We start from the raw sequence: 20034 nt of genomic DNA on the forward strand, positions 1-20034 counted from the left end.
TATGGTTTTAAAAGCTATTCAACATTATTGGTTTACTTTCATATGCATGTTGTAAAGTAATTAATAATATCCAGTTGTGGGAAAAAGTTTATAGAATACTGATTCGCCTCTCTCTCAGTATTATCTATTTCTAATAGTTTTAACAACAGTTTGATTTTTCTTAGAAATTAGTTTCTTTATCATATAGGGATATTTTGATGAATTTGTTGAGGCAAATGATGATGATTTGATTTTAGTTGAAGAAGGAGAGATGAGAGAAGCTTTGCAGCGAAAATAGATGAAAAATGAATATGATAAATGACACTAGAAGATCAGATTTGACCCTATTTCTCCTTCTATACATTCTCTTTATTTCTCATTGTATAGGGTTGGTACCAATTGCTTGAGGAAGTTCTCAACCTCTAATTCCACCATTTCCAACAAGTTTTTTCATGTCTTGAGTAGCACATTATATAGCTTTATTAAGAAGATTAATGGATTCATCTTGAGTCTATTGGTGTTTTGAAATGTCATGTTTCAATAACCCAATGATGAGAACTAAATACATTTAGGGGCAGCTACTTCACATCTACAACATACCATTTCAAACATTGGGGCCAACTATAAGGCTATACTCTTTCTTCTTTAGGCTTTACAAGACTTGGGTGGGTGAACCTTAGATTCTTCATATGGTACCAGTATGAAAACATACAACTGAATCTTATAAAGTAAATAATAACCCTAAATTGTCTATGCTTATACGAACAACATAGACATGAAATAGCTAATGATATGACCTATGAACTAGACAAGCTAGGTGAGGGTAACTCTTTTTATCTCTTCAACAAAAAGGGAAAAGGAATTTGATTATAATAATGATTTCAGAATAACCAATAAAACAAATCGATTCTATAGCTGATTAGTTTCTTATGTATTGGGAAATTCCACAAATCATTGACATACACCCTTGCAAATCATTAAGACATTTCATGTATCAGGACTTCCAGATTTATCCATTCACTTTGTGAATTAGACATCTGCATCATTTTTGAGTCTCATACTCAACTTATCCCTTCATGAAATCTATAACCCTATAATGATAAACTAAGCATTTACATGAATCCTTGAATCACAAGAAAAATATATCAACACATACAACCCCAAACAAGATGTAACTGAGTTTTATGCTCTTTGTTAACAAAACTCAAAAGATGACAAACATCACAAATAGGAGACAAGAACTAGACTAAAGATAAACTTGATGCTTCAATTTTATTCATTTCCTTGAGAGAAATAAATAAAGGATGCATGAAATTGAATCATAAAACTGCTGAATGGACTCGAACTATAGGTATTCTCATTAACTTACCATTCATTACATGAGAGAATGCTAAAGAATGGTGGAAACCCAATTGAGAGCTTGCTCAGAGAACTTGGGAACCAACCCTAGAGAAAGAAAGAAAAGAGAAAGATAAAGGAGAGGAAATAAATCATGGATCTAATCTAGAAGTGACACATGCCCACTTGAATCTCCATCCACTGCTACTGCAAAGCATCTTTCTTCTCTCTACAATCAAAATCTGAAAGGAATCTCATCATTAAGATTCAACAAACTCAAAATATCTTCTCCAACTGATGAGAAACCCTTGTTATGATAAACACATCAGATATGCATCTAAAATACTGATAAAATCTTCATAAAATAAATTGGAGGTGAAAAAACTATCACCAACTACATCCTTACTAAATTTGGGACACACCCAATTTACCATTTCACCAAAAAACCAAGTCTGATCTACCCTAATAAAATGTGGTTGTAAAATAAGCACTTGGTAAAAAACCTTAAATATCTCCAATATACTATTTCCTCTTAAAAAAACTTACAAATTTGGAAAGCTCATTCTAAGAGCTTTCCATCCATATATGATAGTCCTATATTGGCTTATTAGAGATGCCCAAAATACCAATTTAAAGATTGAGTTAAAAGATGATTCTCAAGATTGCATTTTATTTGCAAATATTTAGATCTTTTTCTAAAGTTAAAGCTTTAGTATACAAGCCTCTTTGATTTAAAATACCTATTCACATACTTTAGAGGAGAAATAATTTATTTTTTATTTTTTATGCCTTTGTGATTTTCCCTCCAACTTTCCAATTTGGGTCAAACTGCTTTGATTACTTGTGCCACATATCAGCACATGATTGGTTCATTTCTATATCATCATCCTAACATGTCATCCTACCTCATTGCCCCTCCTCCATGTCATCACCACATGTTAGTCTACTATTGGTCCATAGTACCTTGTCATCATCATCTGGATAGGTCTGCTAGCCAGGTGCCATGTGTCACTCGTTAATTGTGTCACTATGCCACTATCCTAGTTAGGATGTTGCCATGTCATCATGAAATAATGACATCATGACACATGGCACCTCTATCCATGTCATTGCCTCTTCAAAAATGCCACATCATCATTTCCATGTCACTAGCATCTGCCATGTAGTGACCTGTGGCTATGTTGCTATGCCACCTCAACACCTTCACATTACTAGTGACATAGCGACATAGTGCCACATGTCCTATGGTGCCATGTCATCATCTTAGTTTTTACACAAAGCTCTGAAATATCCACCATGTGTCTCTCTATGAATCATTGCCACATCACCATGTGGCATGTTCTAGTTTATCACTTGGATCCATGTCATCAATGCCAAAGTTCACATGGGTGTTCAAAATTATCTCCATGTCAAATTGGCCGAGTGAGCCCCTCCTACAATATTTGCTTCCTCCATGGTTAAAAGTGCTTACTTTTAAGACATATAACCTTTGAACACCATAATATAAAACATGGTTTATTGTCCACAACGCAAGTAATGTGGGATAAAATCCTTTAACTTCTCTACAATATTAACATTATTAGCTTCATTTTCAGTCATAAGCATGTTAGTATTCTTAGAAACTTCATTGGCACTAGGGTTTGTGTTACCCTCAACATTGTCAGAGCTATTTATTTTCTCATTCCTTTTAGCAGAAGCTACATTATTCCTGGAAAATTTTTTCCCCTTATTCGTTGCCATGATTTGCAACTAATGTCCATAAATGAGAGCACAAATGTACACAACATGATTTTGCTTCACCACACCTCCTCAAACACTTCCTATAAAAAATAGCCCAAAAAAAACCTACGAACATAAATGTTGCATGTTTGAGTCCCAACCTCAAACTTTTAAATTAGTGGATTCGATAGGTTCATGCTCTTCATAGTTGGAGAATAAAATGTGAGCCACAAAACAAAGGAAAGAATATGGTTGGATGAAGATGTTGCTTTTCTTGTGGTGCACATGCAAACCATTCGCTATTGCTGCTATGTCTTCTTTAATTTTTAGGTTCCTTTGCCTTGGGTTTAGCCATAAATGGATGGGGAAACCTCTTCATGTGCTTGACATCTTCAACAATAGCTTGATACCATCAATGTCTATATAAGACTTTATTCACTTACTTATCCAATCAAGAAAAATTCACCCATCATTAGCTCTCTTATAATTGATGTTTGTATGACTCTCATGGATTGCTCCACTCTTCACCCTTCTTTAAAACTCAGGCATGATCATTTGAATCCAAAATACATGGAAAAGGAGCTACCAACTTGGTGAGTGAACCAAGATTCAATCCAAATGTTGCACTAATAGGTTTGTGGTTGTGTGCATAAAAGTGTCACACTTCTATAAACCATTATTCTTGACAGAACCCATGGAAGAGGGAGTCTCAAGATCCCACTTATAGCTCTCTATCTATAATGTGCAAATGCTATGAGGTGATGGCTTTCAAATGAACCAAACTATGCAACCCTTGCAAGGTGCACCATAGAATAAGAGATTCAAAAAGTAGAGGCAAGAGTGCCAATATCCAAGAATCTAGAATAAAATGCAATGTAAATGCAAGCTATTCTAAATGGAATGCAAGCTAACAAAGAGAACTAAGCTAAAAGTATGCCATAATGTAAGTAGAATGAGAGCTAAGCTAAAATGCAAAAATGCAAGAATGCTCCAAGTCTCCAAAATCACCAAGAAAACCTGTAGCATAACAATAGCATGAGAGACTAAGATTTTTTTGAATGAGGAGAGAGCCCTCGCTTTTAAAGAAAAATGAATGGTAGAGATTAAGAGGCAAAAGAGGAATAATAAAGGGAGGAGAATACATCTTGAGTGATCCATGTACACAAGCAACTGAACCAATTACACATAATCATTGACTTTTGAGAGGGTTTGAAATGTGTGGAGGAGAATTAAAGTTATTTTAAAAATAGAAGATTCCTCTCACATAGAAAGTTGTGCATTCATGTGTATACAAAAATGCATTTTCTTTTATTTTTAAAATAGGAATAATGCTTTATGTGTGCACACTTAGGATGAGAGATGAGTGGGGAATTTTATTTAATTAAAAGGGGGGACATGTTCTTTTAATTAAATATGAACTTGGGATAAAATGGTCATACCATAGGTTATAATCAAATAAATATATTTTTGAGGATTTAATCAAAGATAACTAATGGATAAATTAAGAAAAAATGCTAGAAATGGGGCTCATATTCTAGATGACCATTTTCAGGTGATTACATTTGCCCCTCTTTGACTAATGTGTGATTGATTTGGGAACACATGTAGTCAAAGAAATAAATTGAAGTGTGAGATCAATTTGGGATCACAGAACAACCCAGATGTGTGGTTGATTTGAGAACACATCAGGACAAAGAAAAAAAAAAATTTTGACTTAAAAAAGTCAAGGATAAAATCAACAAAACTGAATCAAGGATTGAAGTTGATAAGTTCATTTTACGTCAAAGAATACATAAGCCAAGTAGGCAACAATAGATAGAGGGATTTGATTCTAAAGATCAAAATGTAGAAAGAGATAGCAAGTCCTAAATGTACAGCCTGATAGCGATAGTACTAAACACTAGGATAGAGATGGTATCAGATCTCAAGAAGAGTACTAACACCAAGAAAATCAAATAGATCAAGAGAAAATAGATAGTTGTAGAAGAAAGAAATTTGCAACAATGATAAAATATTCCTGCCCCCTTGAGATTGAAATCAAAATGAGACAGAGGAGATGCATAAATAAATTAGATTTGATCAAATCAAAACAAAGAAATGTTCATGATGATAGATAAGAGATTAAGACCAAAGAGTGGCCACCAAGAAATGAAGATATTCCCAAGTTGACTAAGTTTGACTGAAAAAGATAAAGCATAAGAATTAGCTCAAAGAAAGAAGAAAGTTGAAGTGAGATGAAATAGAAATGAAAGCAAAGAGTGGAAGAGAGTAGAAATGATGAAGAAATGAAGAAATGATGATTTCCCCAACAAGATTCAAATATTTAAGCCTCAATAGGTCAACCGACTGCATAGTAGAAGGAAGGAATTTTGACTAGCAAGATGAATCTAAATTTTGATTTCAATCCTGAAAATGGACCTAGGATGTTGAGATTAGAAAATATGTGTCAAAAGTATAGATGAGATGGTAAGATAGAAAATAAGTGAGAAATAGGAAAGAAGAGATAAGATAACATTGAGAAGAGACAAAAAAGGATGAATGTAGTTAGATGACACATCCATGAAAGATAAAGAAGAGAGCTCTCTCAACATGCAAAATGAAAAACTAATCTAGAATGAACCCTAGAATGCAAGCTAGTATGAAAAGGTGTAATTGCAAGGGTTACATAAGTAGGTCCTAGTTTCTATCATTAATACTTATTAGGGACATCATGAGATCATACAACCATCACTAGTGTAACTATGAGGATATGAGTATAATTGATATCAGATAGGAATGTGGAAATCCAATCTAAGCTTCAAAGATATGTAAGTCAAGATGGCTACATGATTAGATTCCCTAGGTTTGATATAGCAATATTACACTTGTATCAAGGCATAAGTGCCAGGATAACCCCCAAGTGTGATCTTGCAAAATTTGACAAGGATGATATGTTGTAGGTCCAAATTGTCAAGTAGGACAAGTAAAAATGCTCTAAACACCTTAGAATAACAAAGTATACCCACAACAAGAAAGAAAATAAAACATGCCCCATGCCCCCAGTCTTCTAGTCCATAACATCCTCAAAATACTTATCAGGGAGGGAACACATAACAAAGAAATCAACATAGACATCACATAAAGAGAATAAAGAGTAGCATAGTTCAGTCACTTAAATGTTTAAGTGCATGTGTGTTAGTCACTTGGCCATTTCTTCAAGACTTGAATTTGATAATGAGAAATATTTCAACATTGGAGACTATAGGTAAACTATCTAAAAAGTGTTGAGAAATACTTGATGTCAAGTTGAGGGTAGTGTTGAGAAACACTACTGTGTGAGTTTCCGAAAGAAATCTTAATGCACAAGGACACATGAATAGGCTAAGCAGCTATGCCCCCAAGATGAGGACAAGAAACAATCTCAAGCTAGGAAATGTGTTGCAAAATGGGTGGTTGAGACTGATAGACATAGGTGCAAGGGTTTCAAGTAGTGACTATTTCTAGGTTTTCACCACTTGGTAAATTTTTCCAGGACCTTTTTCAAACTTTTTTTTGTACTTTTTTTAATTTTTAAATTTTTTTGGTGATACATCGAAGTCCCTATTGCTAGGATTTCACTAAGATGATCATTTTTTCAAGACATTTTCTGATTTTTAGGATTTTTTCAGTTTCATATATGATTTTTTTGCATTTTTTAGAATGACTAGTTCTCAAGCAAGATCACATTATTATTTTTCCAATGTCTAGCAAGTTATAGGACATGATGGAGTATTGAACTGGTGTATAAGCAAAGATGGATGAGAAATGAGTACAAAACAAGTGAAAGTGATCCTCAAGGACTTGACTCCTCAAGAGTACCCAAGCTAGGGAAAGATAACCTTATATAGAAAATTTTGGATAAACTATGGAAGCAATGAGCAAGATAGCATATAGAATAAGCAATTGAAGCCAATAAGAAATATAGCATGAAAGAATGTAGTCTAAAAGAGTAGCCATGTCAAGAGACCTATAAGAACCATGTTTTATTTATTATGATCAAGACCAAGGGGTCAACAAGATAGGATAGTGATGGGATAGAGCAATAAGAATAAAGCTCAAGATGGAGGATATGAGTGAATGAGAAAGAACAATAGAAAATCTCATTGATAAGATGGCCAATATGAAAAGATAGCTCAACATTGTCAACATCAAAGATAGAAGAGGTGATAGATGGATGATGGAAGAATTATGCATGATGCTTGTTTACCAGTTTTTTTCATGGTACTTATCCAAGGTGCCACAAGAAATAGTTTTCACCATAGGATGAATTATATCTCTCTTTAGTTTTGCTACCAAGGTGCCACAAGAAGTGGTTTTCACTAAGGCATATTTTCATTTTTTTTTCTTTTTTTCTTTTTCTATTCTTTTTGAATTTTTAGAAAGAGCTCAAGATTTGCCAATTTAGATAGTGCTCCTATAGGAAGAATAAGTCATGATAAGCCAAGATCATGGATAAGGTATGCTCAAAGATTTCGATAGGATGAAGGAAGAGAGATGATAGTAAGAAGAGTATATGGAGGATAAGATTTTATGTATAGAAAGTAAGTTTGAGCTTTAGAGGATTTCATGAGGGTAACTAAAATATTGGGCAAGATCAACATCGACACACACCTTGAAGGGTGTTGGAATGATGGAGGAAATATTTTTAGGTTTAGATGTATGATATAGCAAAGAAATTTTGGAAGAAGATGGAGTGGAAGGCTTTGGGAGCTTTTTATGAAGATGTCTAGAAGAAGATAGAGTGGAGGCTTTTCGAAGCTTGAATGTAAACTTTGATATATTCAAATATTTCAAGAGAGACTTGGGAATCCATATAGCTTTAGATTTTCCTTTGGATACTTCATAACAAATTTCTTCAATAATGGGTTTAGGAACCCATATTTTCTTTGATTTATCTTTTTTAATAGTGGACCTTTGTGGTCTCTTGAATTTCTTCTTCGCATTCACATGTCAATTAGATGGGACATAGTGATGTTCATTTTTCAAAGGATTTTCATGTTTATTCTTGCTTCTAAAAGACTTGGGATTTGTGGATGAATAAGGATGATATGATTGGTTTAGATGGATAGATGGGTCAAAATTCATCAAGGATGAGTGTCTTTGTTGATCTTGAGGTATGATGGGAGAGCTAGGAGTGGAAAATGTAGGAGATGAAGGAACATAAGGTCTCAATATAGATGGAAGGTTTGAAGCCTTTAGCTTTGATGGATAAGGGCCAAGGATAGACTTTGGATATGTAAATGTATAGTGAAAAGGGATATCAACATCTTTAGAGTGAGAAACATAGTCAAAGCCATAAATAGATTCATGAGTAGCTTTGATAGGAACACAATTTTTAATAGGAGCACTTGAAGCTTGAGCACAATTTTGAAGTGGATATGGAGAAGTAGAACATGAGGGGATGCTTTGATCTTGAAAATTAGCTTTGGATAGCATAGGAAGAGAAATTTTTTCATTATTTTTAGCAAGCTCAAGGGAGATAGTGGAAGTAGTATCTTCAACATACTTGGGGGATGGAAAAGACATATGATACGGAGGGGTGAAATTTTGAAGGAGATGAAAGCGTGCTTGATCTTGATCTTTCTTGACTTTGTAGATTTTTCTTTTTGAGAGTCCTCTTGAAATGGAGCCACTTCTAAGGATAAGGGAGAATGAAGAGTGAATGGAGTAGTGCTCAGATCTTTAGGCTTAGTAGCATCGAAAAGGTTTGCAGCCAAGTGAAGGTTAGCTTGAGTTTCTTTTAGAGGTAGCCCTTGAGGATATATATAGTGGGCAACATCTATACAGCCATGAAAATGCACTTCCTTATGAAGGAGAGGACTTAGAATTTTTTTTGAAAAGTTTGAAAAAAAAATGTAAAGGAAGTGCATTTTCATGGCTATATAGCCACGGGCGATATAGTGTACGTGAAAAACATTAGGTTCTTTATTTGATAGAGGAATGTTGGAAAGATTTGAAGTTTTTAGAGTTGCATGAGTATTAGAAGAAGTGGAAGATGAAATAGAGCCAAAATAATCTTGCTCAAGAGAAATATCTTCACCACATGAGTCACTAGAGGTTCCAAGATCAACAATCTCATCATCAATGAGATCTTGTACTTTATGTTTTAGCTCTATACAATTAGAAGTAGTATGGTCATTAGATTGATGATAAGAACAATAATTATCCAAGAAAGGATTTCCATAGGAGCTATACTTAGGAAAAATGATGAGCTTGATGCCAAGAAGTGTTCTCAAAATGTCATCATAAGAATTTTCTATGGGAGTAAAAGTTCTCTCAAAAACATGTCTAGAATCACTTTGATTTTTCTCAAGCAAATAACTAGCTGTCATGTCTTTGTCATTGTCTTGGTCAAAGATAGGTCCATCATGAAAGCTTGACATAGGCTCAAAAGAGGTATCAATTATTTTTTCTCTAAAGATGTCTTTAGATCTAGAAGATGAAGACATTTTATGTGTTGGAGTAGAATATGTAGACCTTGAAGAAGATGACCAATGTGTATGTAAAAGTCTTAAGTGAGATTCATTTAAGAATGCAATCTTCTCCTCTAACCTTTTATCAAGTTTAGAATTCATTTCTATCATGGGCTTAGAGAGATGAAGGTAAGAAATATTGTTTGTCTCTTCTAGTTCTTTGTATTGAGCATATAGATCTTGAAAGTATTTAGTGGCATGGAGGATATCATGATCATCTAGATCTGGTTGAGGTTTGATAACACAAGGTTTGAATTCCATAGTGGTAGATAGATAATCAAGCCTAAAGGAGACTAGAGGAAGCTAAGAAGGTGACACAAGATAACTTGATCTAAAAACTAAAGAGGTAGAGTGTTCACTTGCCAAAATAGTAAAGATAGAGTAAAGTGACTTGTCAAGAAAGTGTCCAAGAAACTTACAACACTAGTGACTCTAGTCAAGATCTAGGCAAGAAGCCAAATAGCCAAGTAGATAGAGCAAGCGGGGTGACAAGAGAATAACTTATCTAACATAAGAGTGTATTCAAGAAATCAAGGTAAACATTTTAGAAAAAAAGATAACTAGCAAGCAGACATATACCATGAAGATAGAAAGACCAAAAGCACTAAGAACAAAGAGTCACTTTAAGCAAGTACAAGCACTAGAGACATAGAAAAGAAAAATCAAATGATGAGAAGCCCCTTAGCAAGAAACACAAGAAAAATGTTAAGACTTGATGCTTTGACTTGGTTGAAAAAGTTTGACAATAGTTGATAGCATAGCAAGTTTGATGTTCAAATGTAATTTCTTTCCAAGTAAGATAGTGACACATGGAGTAGTCTTCAAACAATCAAGCAAGGGAAAAAGAAACCTTGAATGATACAAGCATATATGAGGTCTTTAAAGAAATCCCTAGAACTATCGTCATGTGTATGTTCAAAATATTTCCATAGGTCTAGCACATTGGAGAACACATCAAGTAATATCTACCTAAAAGTCACAATTCATTACTCAATAATTTGGCACATGTTTGATGCTCCTTCACCTCACACCAAGTGGTTGCCCACAAGAGATATTGGCTTTGTCATGGAATTTCCATAAGCACAACCAAGGGAACATAGATAGTGAGTAAAATCTTAGGGTGATCCAGGTAGTCCACTAGGATCGATCCTTACACCAATAAATTGAGCAGAAAAATAGGGTAGCTACTAACTTAGAGTGTTTAGAAAGGGATTCCATTTGTAATGTTCCTCTTGCACCCAATTAAGAGACACCCCACCTTGTGGTGGGTAATAGACCTCGTAGTTACAATGGCACCTTAATCATTCTTGCCTAGTGATCTCCTCATGGTTAGAATCCCATAACCGATCACATTAAGCAAAGAAAAACACTACATCCACTAAGGTTTTGTGTCCTTGATAGCCTTGAGTTTATAGTGGGTTGGAAGAGTCAGGTATTAGCTTTTCCCCAATTGGGTCATTCCTCTTAGGTTGTCCAAGAGTAGGCCCTCTAAAGGATTCTAACTAAGAAAAAATGGATCCACTTTCAAGAGTTAAGATTTCTAATTCATCGTGAGGGTTAAGAGAATACTCTCCTATCTTGATTGTTTCCCCCAGACATGCCAAAAATCTTCAATTAATCCTCTTGTTCTCAAAATCCAAAGGTGATTCAAGATTTCTGATTCATTGCAAGGGTGAAGAGCATACTCTCCTATCACCAAAGAACATCAATCACAAGTTTAACGTGCCTATGAAATAAAAGAAACTAGTAGAGTGCCACATATGGAATAAAATAAATACAAGAAAGTTTGGTTTTTATGCTTTGGGCAGCCCTACAAACAATCATTAGTAGCCCTTGCACATTTGAAGCTTTGAGATGTGTTCTTTTTAGCAATGAAAATGAGAAAATCCCTACAAAGAAACCAAGGTTAGGGCATAACAATCAATTAAGACCTGAAACATAAAGTGGTTAGTTGCCTCAAAAATCCAAGTTATCTTTCAACCAAGTGCATGTAAAGAAAGTGCAAGCTAATCACAAATGCTCTCATTTTTACTATTTGCTTTTGAATTAGTCAAAAAGATTGGACCTTTTTTCTATTATTTTTGATCCAAAAATAGAAATGAAAAGAAGAGACCCCAAACTAAAAACTAGAGAGCTTTCTGAAAATGCAAGAAATTCAAAAAAATCTCTTCATTTGTGCCCTAGGGACCTATTTTGTCAAAACAGACTAGATTTATCAAATCTAGTTTTTGAGGCCTAATATGAGTTCAAAAGTCAAAACACAAAGACCTAACCCCCTAAAGAATTTAGATAATTTTCCAAAATTGTAGAGTTTTCTAAACAAATAATTTATTTGTGACCAAAAATATTTTTTTATGAAAAATAATGAAAAATTCATAACAGATGCAAATTAAGTTAAAAAAATCTACAAATTGGTTTGAAACATTTATAATACATACCTGAATTGAAAAAAAAAATTTAGATCCAAACTCAAAGTGGTTTGGAAGATATGCTCAAATCTTTCGAAACTAGGGTTTTGGCCTTTAAACAAATTTGCACAAGGCTTAGCCTTAAAACCAAAGTAAGAAACTTGCAAAACCACTTGATTAGATCCAAGAAGTTGCTGTAAAAAAATAAAAAATGATAATGTAACCAAAATGCAATCAAGAAAATGGAGCTAAAAACTTGGTTCTAACCCCACGGTGGGTGCCAAAAATGTGTGCGTAAAAGTATCACACTTCTACAAACCATTATTCTTGAGAGAACCCATGGAAGAGGGAGTCTCAAGAGTTAGCATATACCTCTCTATCTATGACATGAAAAGGCTATGAGATGGTGGCTCTCAGATGAACCAAACTATGCAACCCTTGCAAGGTGCACCAGAGAATGAGAGATTCAAAGAGTAGAGGCAAGAGTGCCAATATCCAAGAATCTAGAATAAAATGCAATGCAAATGCAAGTTCTTCTAACTGAAATGCAAGCTAACAAAGAGAACTAAGCTAAAACATAAATGAAACTAAGCTAAAAATTATTCCATAATGTAAGTAGAATGAGAGCTAAGCTAAAATGAAAAAATGCAAGAATGCTCCAAGTCTCCAAAATTACCAAAAAAACCTACAACATAACAATAGCATGAGAGACTAAGATTTTTTGAATGAGGAGAGAGCCCTTCCTTTTAAAGAAATTGGATGGTAGAGATTAAGAGGTAAAAGAGGAATAATCAAGGGAGGAGAATACATCTTGAGTGATCCATGTGCACAAGCATCTCAACTAATTGCAATTAATGGTTGACTTTTGAGAGGGTTTGAAATGTGTGGAGGAGAATTAAAGTTATTTTAAAAATAGAAGATTCCTCTCACATAGAAAATTGTGCATTCATGTGTAGAAAAAAATGTCTTTTCTTTTATTTCTAAAATAGGAATAATGCTTTATGTGTGCACACTTAGGATAAGTGGGAAGTGGGGAATTTTATTTAATTAAAAGGAGGACATGTTCTTTTAATTAAATATGAACTTAGGAAAAAGTGGTCAAACTATAGGTTAAAATCAAATAAATTAATTTTTGAGTATTTGATCAAAGATAACCAATGGATAAATTAAGCAAAAATGCTAGAAAGGGGGCTCATAGTCTAGGTGACCATTTTAAGGTGATTACAATGGTCACTTGTTACAATTTGTGGTGAATATGTTTAAGATATAAGGCTTGTGTGGCATCCCTCTAGCATTTGCTAAAGAACATGATCACACCATGCTAGCATTCACTTCATATCATACATTTGTGCAGAAACCCTTTGCATCTTATAAGTTGGGGGGAACTAGACAAGTCCCTCCTTATTACCATGGAGAACTCTTGATGATGACTTTTTCCTTTGTAGCTAATGGCATGTCAACATTTTAAAGATTTTTTTATTTGCCATACTGAAGGAACTCTCTATTTCTTGCATCAAGAAACCATTTGACCACTTTTCTTAAGTTTCTTCATTTTCTAACTTTACCTTTTGATATGGAGTCCCTCTAATCAATCGATTGGTCCTTTGGATTATTTGGATGAGAGCTTCATAATAATTCATGCCTTAATTATGAAAGATCTCCCAACATACTCCCTCAAGTTAAAATTTCTAACTTTCTTTTCAATAGAGAATTCAGTATTGAGTTTGTTCTCAATAAGTGTGAACCTTGGGACCCTTATGACAAGCTCATTTTCATCATTTATCTACTAATGCATTTAAGAATCACAATTATTTTCAAATCTAAAGAACAAGTTTTACATACTGAGATATACAGTCAATCATAACATATTGACTTCTTAAAAACACATTCAATATGTTCTATATGTCAAAAATCTAATGGGATTAGCCAGGCCCCAAAGTGGGTCCGACCAAAAAAAATTTCAAACTAAAACAAATGACTTGCCAAATCCCCTAATTTGACCTCTTGAACTAATTGGATTTGATATGGATCAAAATCAATCAATATTTGATTATTCAAAACTCATTTTACCATTTATCTACAAATAGAGGTTTTTTGATAGGAAGGCCTATATTTTGGCTTTAAAAAACTGACCAAAACACCTGATCGAGCCCTAAAATTAGACATATTGATTCTCTATTCCACATTCTCTTACCATATCAGATCTCATTTCATGATGATACCTAGGTCAAAAGATATTGATCATCAAAGTTTCCTTTGTGAAACTACCTGCAAGCAAACATCTCAGAAAATAATAAATCACATTTGGTTCTGGCTTCAAAAATAGGTCAAACTAACACTTGAGGGTATGAAAATTGGGGCATTAGTTCACTATCATGAGGAGATTATAAATCTGTGATTTGGGCTCATGATGAATAACTAGGTACATTTGGAAAGTGGTCAAAGTGGGGTATTCATAATTTTAGAGCTGGGAACAGTGACAAAAGTGATTTTTGGAAACGGAATGGACTTGGGAAAATGTGAAAATAGACTGGTCAAGACTCAAAAATTGGCACACTTACTATATTTTTAGAGTAGAACATAGTGGTACAATCCATTTGGTTTCATTAATCACAAATTCAAAGTTACGACATCCCAAACTGGGCTAATGATCAATCTGCACTTTTTGACACTAGTAAAAATTTACAAATTGCATTTGGAATCATGTTTCAAAACTAATCAAATGGATTCATCATAAGCTCAAATTGGAAACATAAAAAGTGTCTGACCCCTTTCTCATTTAAGTCAACTAGATCAAAGTTATAACTGGTCAAATAGGGCTTCCTAGAATTTAGAACAATTTGCATTAGTGTAACAACAATAAACAACCAATTTTGAGGGATTCAAAACCTACTCATAACATGTCAAAATGAATTGAAAAATGAAACATAAGTTCTCAATATGAATACTAAAGACTCCCAAAGAAGTGAGTCATGAAACTTGACTGGGTGCAAGATATTCAATTGCAAACTAGGCCTCCTATCACTATTTGACACTTAAACAAAAATGCAAATTTAAGAAATGCTCAAAACGAAACTTCACGAAATGAAATTTATCAATACAAGGCACATGTATATACTAAAAAAAAGTGTTAGAAACATGAAAAAATTTATAGGACTCAAAAAAAAAGTCAGGTACACATGAATTAAAAGCATTTATAGGGCTTAATTTTTAGGATCATACTTAAAATTAGGGCTGCAATTTTGAGTCCCATCAGAGTCTTTATAGGGTTTCTTGTATATGTTGAGTCATAGTTTTATTGTCTAGTAGAGATAGAAAGGGTTTAAATGCTATTATACAGATCTCTCCATTGTAATGTTGTATCATATTTTAAATCAATGAATCAAGGATTTAGTGCATTTGGTGTCTTGTTGTGAGATATGTGTCTCTTTGTTTTAATTTGATTTAAGGAATAAAAAATTATTTAATAAAGAATACATGTTTATAAAGTGTTTCATTGATTTGATAAGTAGGCTGAATTGTTAGTGCTGATAGAGAGTGTTGTAAGAAAATATTTCTTAGATCTAATTCTATGTTAGAAACTCTGTTATGCAAGTGGTATTGTATGTCATGTTTTAGGTGTCCAAATGAGATAAGGCATTAATCACAACTAGAGAGTTTACATATGTTTTTTCTTCTTCTCTTTTCCATGGTTCTTGTTGAAATTTATAATCAAGATCATATTTTTCTTATTGTTTTATATCTCAAAGGAAGACCCTAATTTAGCTTGTGTATTTATGGGTTGTGTAACTAGCTATTACACATATAACTTGTTGCATAAGTATAGAATATTTTGGGGTATTAATTTCCTTGTTTAGATATAGATCTATGATATAGCACTAGATATTTTGATGAATCTAAGGTCCACCCACTTAGGTTTTGCAGAACCTAAAGTATAGAAGGAAAGTGTTTCCTTTGTAATTGGTCCAGGTTCTATTCAATTATGTTGATAATGAGAATTGGCTATCCTTAGGCCAATTTTATTTTAGCTTCTGGTAGTAAAAATTATGTTGAATTAGGAGCCAACACTGAGTACTTAATTTTGTTGTGTCACTAATAAGCCAATCTTAAGCCATGTGGCAAGAGTCCTCAAAAGTGGTTAGTTATGATTTGGGTCATGTCTATGTAAGTTAATATTTTCTTGTGAACTCCCTAAACCTTTAAACCATCTTCAACTTCTAAACCTATTTGAAAATTTGAACTTATTTGTACCTTTTGAACCACTTTTAACTTGGTTCAAATTAGTTTGAACAAGTTTGATAGTACAAAATATATCTCATATGCAGATAGAAATGGGTCCCAACTCCTCACAGTTGGCAATTATATATGGTGTTGATTTAATGAAATACAAGGAGGTTCAAAAAGAAGTGCTAAGTGGGGAAGTATAATATAGATGATGTGACAATGAAAGAGACATAGATCTCACTATGATATTTTTGTACAACAAAATTTTAAAAATAAGGCAAAGGGAAAAGTATAGGACATGTACTACATGTATAAAAAGGATAGTCACATGCAAATAAATCATAACACATTGAGGGTAAATAAGTGATAAGATAGGTAATTAATTAATCATGCCATCAAATTTCAAATGAAATAGTCCTCATGATATGTAAGTCTTTTTAAATCCTAATCCCTAAGATTTGTTTTAATTACATCATGAGCTTAAAACTACTTTCCAAAGTTGGTAAGTTAATAATTATGTGTTAGAAGAAATTACAAAGGTGAAGTATAAGGGGTTCAAAGAAGTTTTTTTAAACCAATTTTGACAAGTTCAAGGTAATGTTTTGCAACTTTCTCCAGTTTGTTTTTCCTATAGTTTCTCTTTTTACATAAATAGTGGGTTGTGGTTGAATCTTTTCTAAAGAAACATGAAGTCATATCTTCATTTTTTTGGTAATACTACTAGTATGAGGTGTAGAGGTCCAATAATCACTAATACAAACCTAAGGGGTGTGAATATAGGGAATATTTATTGTAAATTATATGAATAATTAGGGGACCCCTTTGTGGGAGAAATTCTTGATAGTGGAATGTTAATGGCTACATCCTTCCCCCTTTTGAGTGTAAACCTTGAGCTAATACATGAGTGCATGAACTGCTATGATGTTAAGTCTAAGTGTATAATGAAAAATTATGGGGAGATATTGATCTATGTTGACCATAAATTTTTTATGTCAGTATTCAAAATCCCAGAATAATCTTTTGTGGATATTACTCCCACACAATCTCTTTCCAAGTACAATGAAGCCCCTAAAACACATCATACTATCATAGCTAGACATTGGATTGAGAAATTATATAGAGGTGGTTCACATATACCTATAATTTTGAACAAGAATTCTATAGAGGTGGTTTATATCTACTTTTAAGTTTAAAAAAAACAAAAGTGATATGAAAGCTCATGTACACAATCTAATTTGATCCTCCTACATAGAATGAGGGGCTCTCCTAATGATAACCTTTTTGAGGAGTGGATGTTTTTATACATAGATATCATATTAGAAGGAAATTGGTGCTTAGATTAGGGGGAATTGATTGTAGGTTCACTAAGAGAGAAGTTGAAGTTAACACATAGAATATAAAAGGATTTTCTTATGTCCATATATTTGATGTATCATTTGGAATGCAAAAAGAACCTCACAACTATCCCACATGAACCATGGAATGAGAGGATATTTATTTATAACTATTTCCCCACATTGTAGAAATATTCAATTCTAATGGACCACATAAAGGTTCATAATGTATTTATGGGAAGATTGTGTCTTGAACTAGCAGGTGTTTGTGAACATAGAATCTTACCTAAAGCTCTACAACTAGTTCAAACCTATGGCAGTGATTTCATCCTATTTCTAAAATTCACCTATATCAGGGTAGGAGGGTTTGAAGAGGAACCCCTAAAATTGCCTAGGTTCACTATGGACTATTTTGTGTTAGTAGAAGAGTGTATGCAATTGGGTTTTGTGGTCAAAATATTTCTTGTGGAGGAGAAGTGGGATGTTCAATTTCCTATTAAATTTGGAAAACTTTCTTATAGAATTATGGATGATGCTATCAATGTTAGTTGTGACCTATGTACTTTAAATTTTAAATTTTACCAAGAAAGGAGAGGTTTAAATAATAAAGACTCTAGAAGGAATGCATTGGAATTAGACAGTCAAATCATGTCATCCCCCCATCTTGAAGATTATTGGGAATATAGCCATAATGAAAGGGAAATTTGTAAGAGGGAATAGTCTAGGTTCTTATTATCTTAGCTAACCTCATTTTAGCTAAAGGTAAAAATAAATGGAGTACAAGATGAAGGCTCAAATTTTGTTGAACCAGGTCATCTAGACCTAGATGGAATAACTCTGCCTATTATTGAATGGACTCAAGATGAAGAGAATGATATTGCTCAAAGAAAAAAAATTGTTGTCAATCACAAAAAGGAATGGTTAAAATACAAAGTAAAGGAGAAAATTCCTATGAACTAACTAGAAGAAATCAATAAAGGCTCACAGTGTTCTCATATTGGTCACATAATTCTTTCTATTGATCATGGAGGTGAGAAAAGAAGTTTGAAGGAATTAGTCCCCTAACTAGTTCAAAATCAAACTAAAATGCAAAGGACCAAGTCCAAAACCAAATTCCAGAAGTAGACAAAAATGGCAACTCAAAAACCTATTAGGGTTGACTTGGATAAAGATAAGGACAAAAGTACTACGTCCATGAATAGTGAACAATAGATTCAAGTGTTAAAGATAAATATGTTTGAAGTGGTAGATATGTAAATGAACCCAAAAAAGATGCAAGGAAGAAAGAAGATTCATCAAAAATGCCAAACTAGCTTACTAGCTTAGTGAGAAAAAAGTGCAACCTAGTCCCATATCAATACTAGTTAATAACATGGTAAGTAAATAAACTACAAGGACCCCCAAGCCAAATAGAGTGAAGAATATGAGAAGGATTATTATAGATTTATAAGATAGGGAAACTCATAGTAGAAGTTTCTCTTTATAAACCTATAGAAGGATCTACTTAGCTAGACATCAATAGTTTTGAGATTAATAAAGTGAACTTAGGAGTGGTAAAAAGAGAAACTAAAGAACATTGGTTGGAACAATCAACCCAATATATACTCATAAAATAAAAAATAATGCTAAAGGGAATACCTAACTCAAAAATATAATAAATTCCATAGCAAAATATATTGATTCTCTCAAAGGTTGTGGAGCATTACCCTTAGTTTAAACATCAAAAACCTTTGATCTGAACTCCCTAGATAGTAAAAGGCTTCTGAATTTTTTTCAAAAGGGAAAGTATATAGAAGCTATGATGAATAAATGGATTGATGACATGATAAAATATTGATCAAAGTTTATTCAAGGTTCTATTGTAGTCTTTAATGATGAGAAAATACTACTACTGGAAATTCAAACCTAGATGTTCGGTTGGGAAGATGATGAATCTAAGTGGATGATGATAGTGATTGAAATATTAGAGATAGAAGAGTATGAAATCTCTAGGATTCTAACCAAAACCCCCCTAAAGATAGTGGATGTGGCCATGTTATACATAATGAAAAAAACATGAATTGGAGATGTTCAATATATAATTCTCTAATTGTAGGGCATCAACCATTAAGAAAGAAATTAAAGAACTATTTAACATCATTAAAGATGTGAAGATCATTAGTCCAACTAGTATACTATAGTACAAAGAAGAAAAACAAAACACATAAAAAATGGTGAAAATATTTGAAGAAGACATGAATGCCATAAAAGATGAAATGAACCTTACAACAACAAATTTCACAAGGATTTCTCAAGTGGAACCCATGTTAAGTCTATGCATGGATTACCTACCTAATTATGCTGAGTAGATTATAAAAATGAAATAGGATAAAGAAACATGGAAAATGAGGCTACTAAGTCTAAAAACCCTAATTCTAATGTTGTGTAGGAACTCATAAGCACATACCAAAGCTAGAAGTTGGCACATGATGTATTGGGTGAAGATGAGCAAGCTAAGGAAATAGAACTCAATGCTCCCACTTATTTTTTCTTTTTGTTCAT

The sequence above is a fragment of the Cupressus sempervirens genome, chromosome 10 (assembly GCF_028749045.1).
Source record: "Cupressus sempervirens isolate cs-2001-9-10 chromosome 10, ASM2874904v1, whole genome shotgun sequence".
NCBI classification, from domain to species: domain Eukaryota; kingdom Viridiplantae; phylum Streptophyta; class Pinopsida; order Cupressales; family Cupressaceae; genus Cupressus; species Cupressus sempervirens.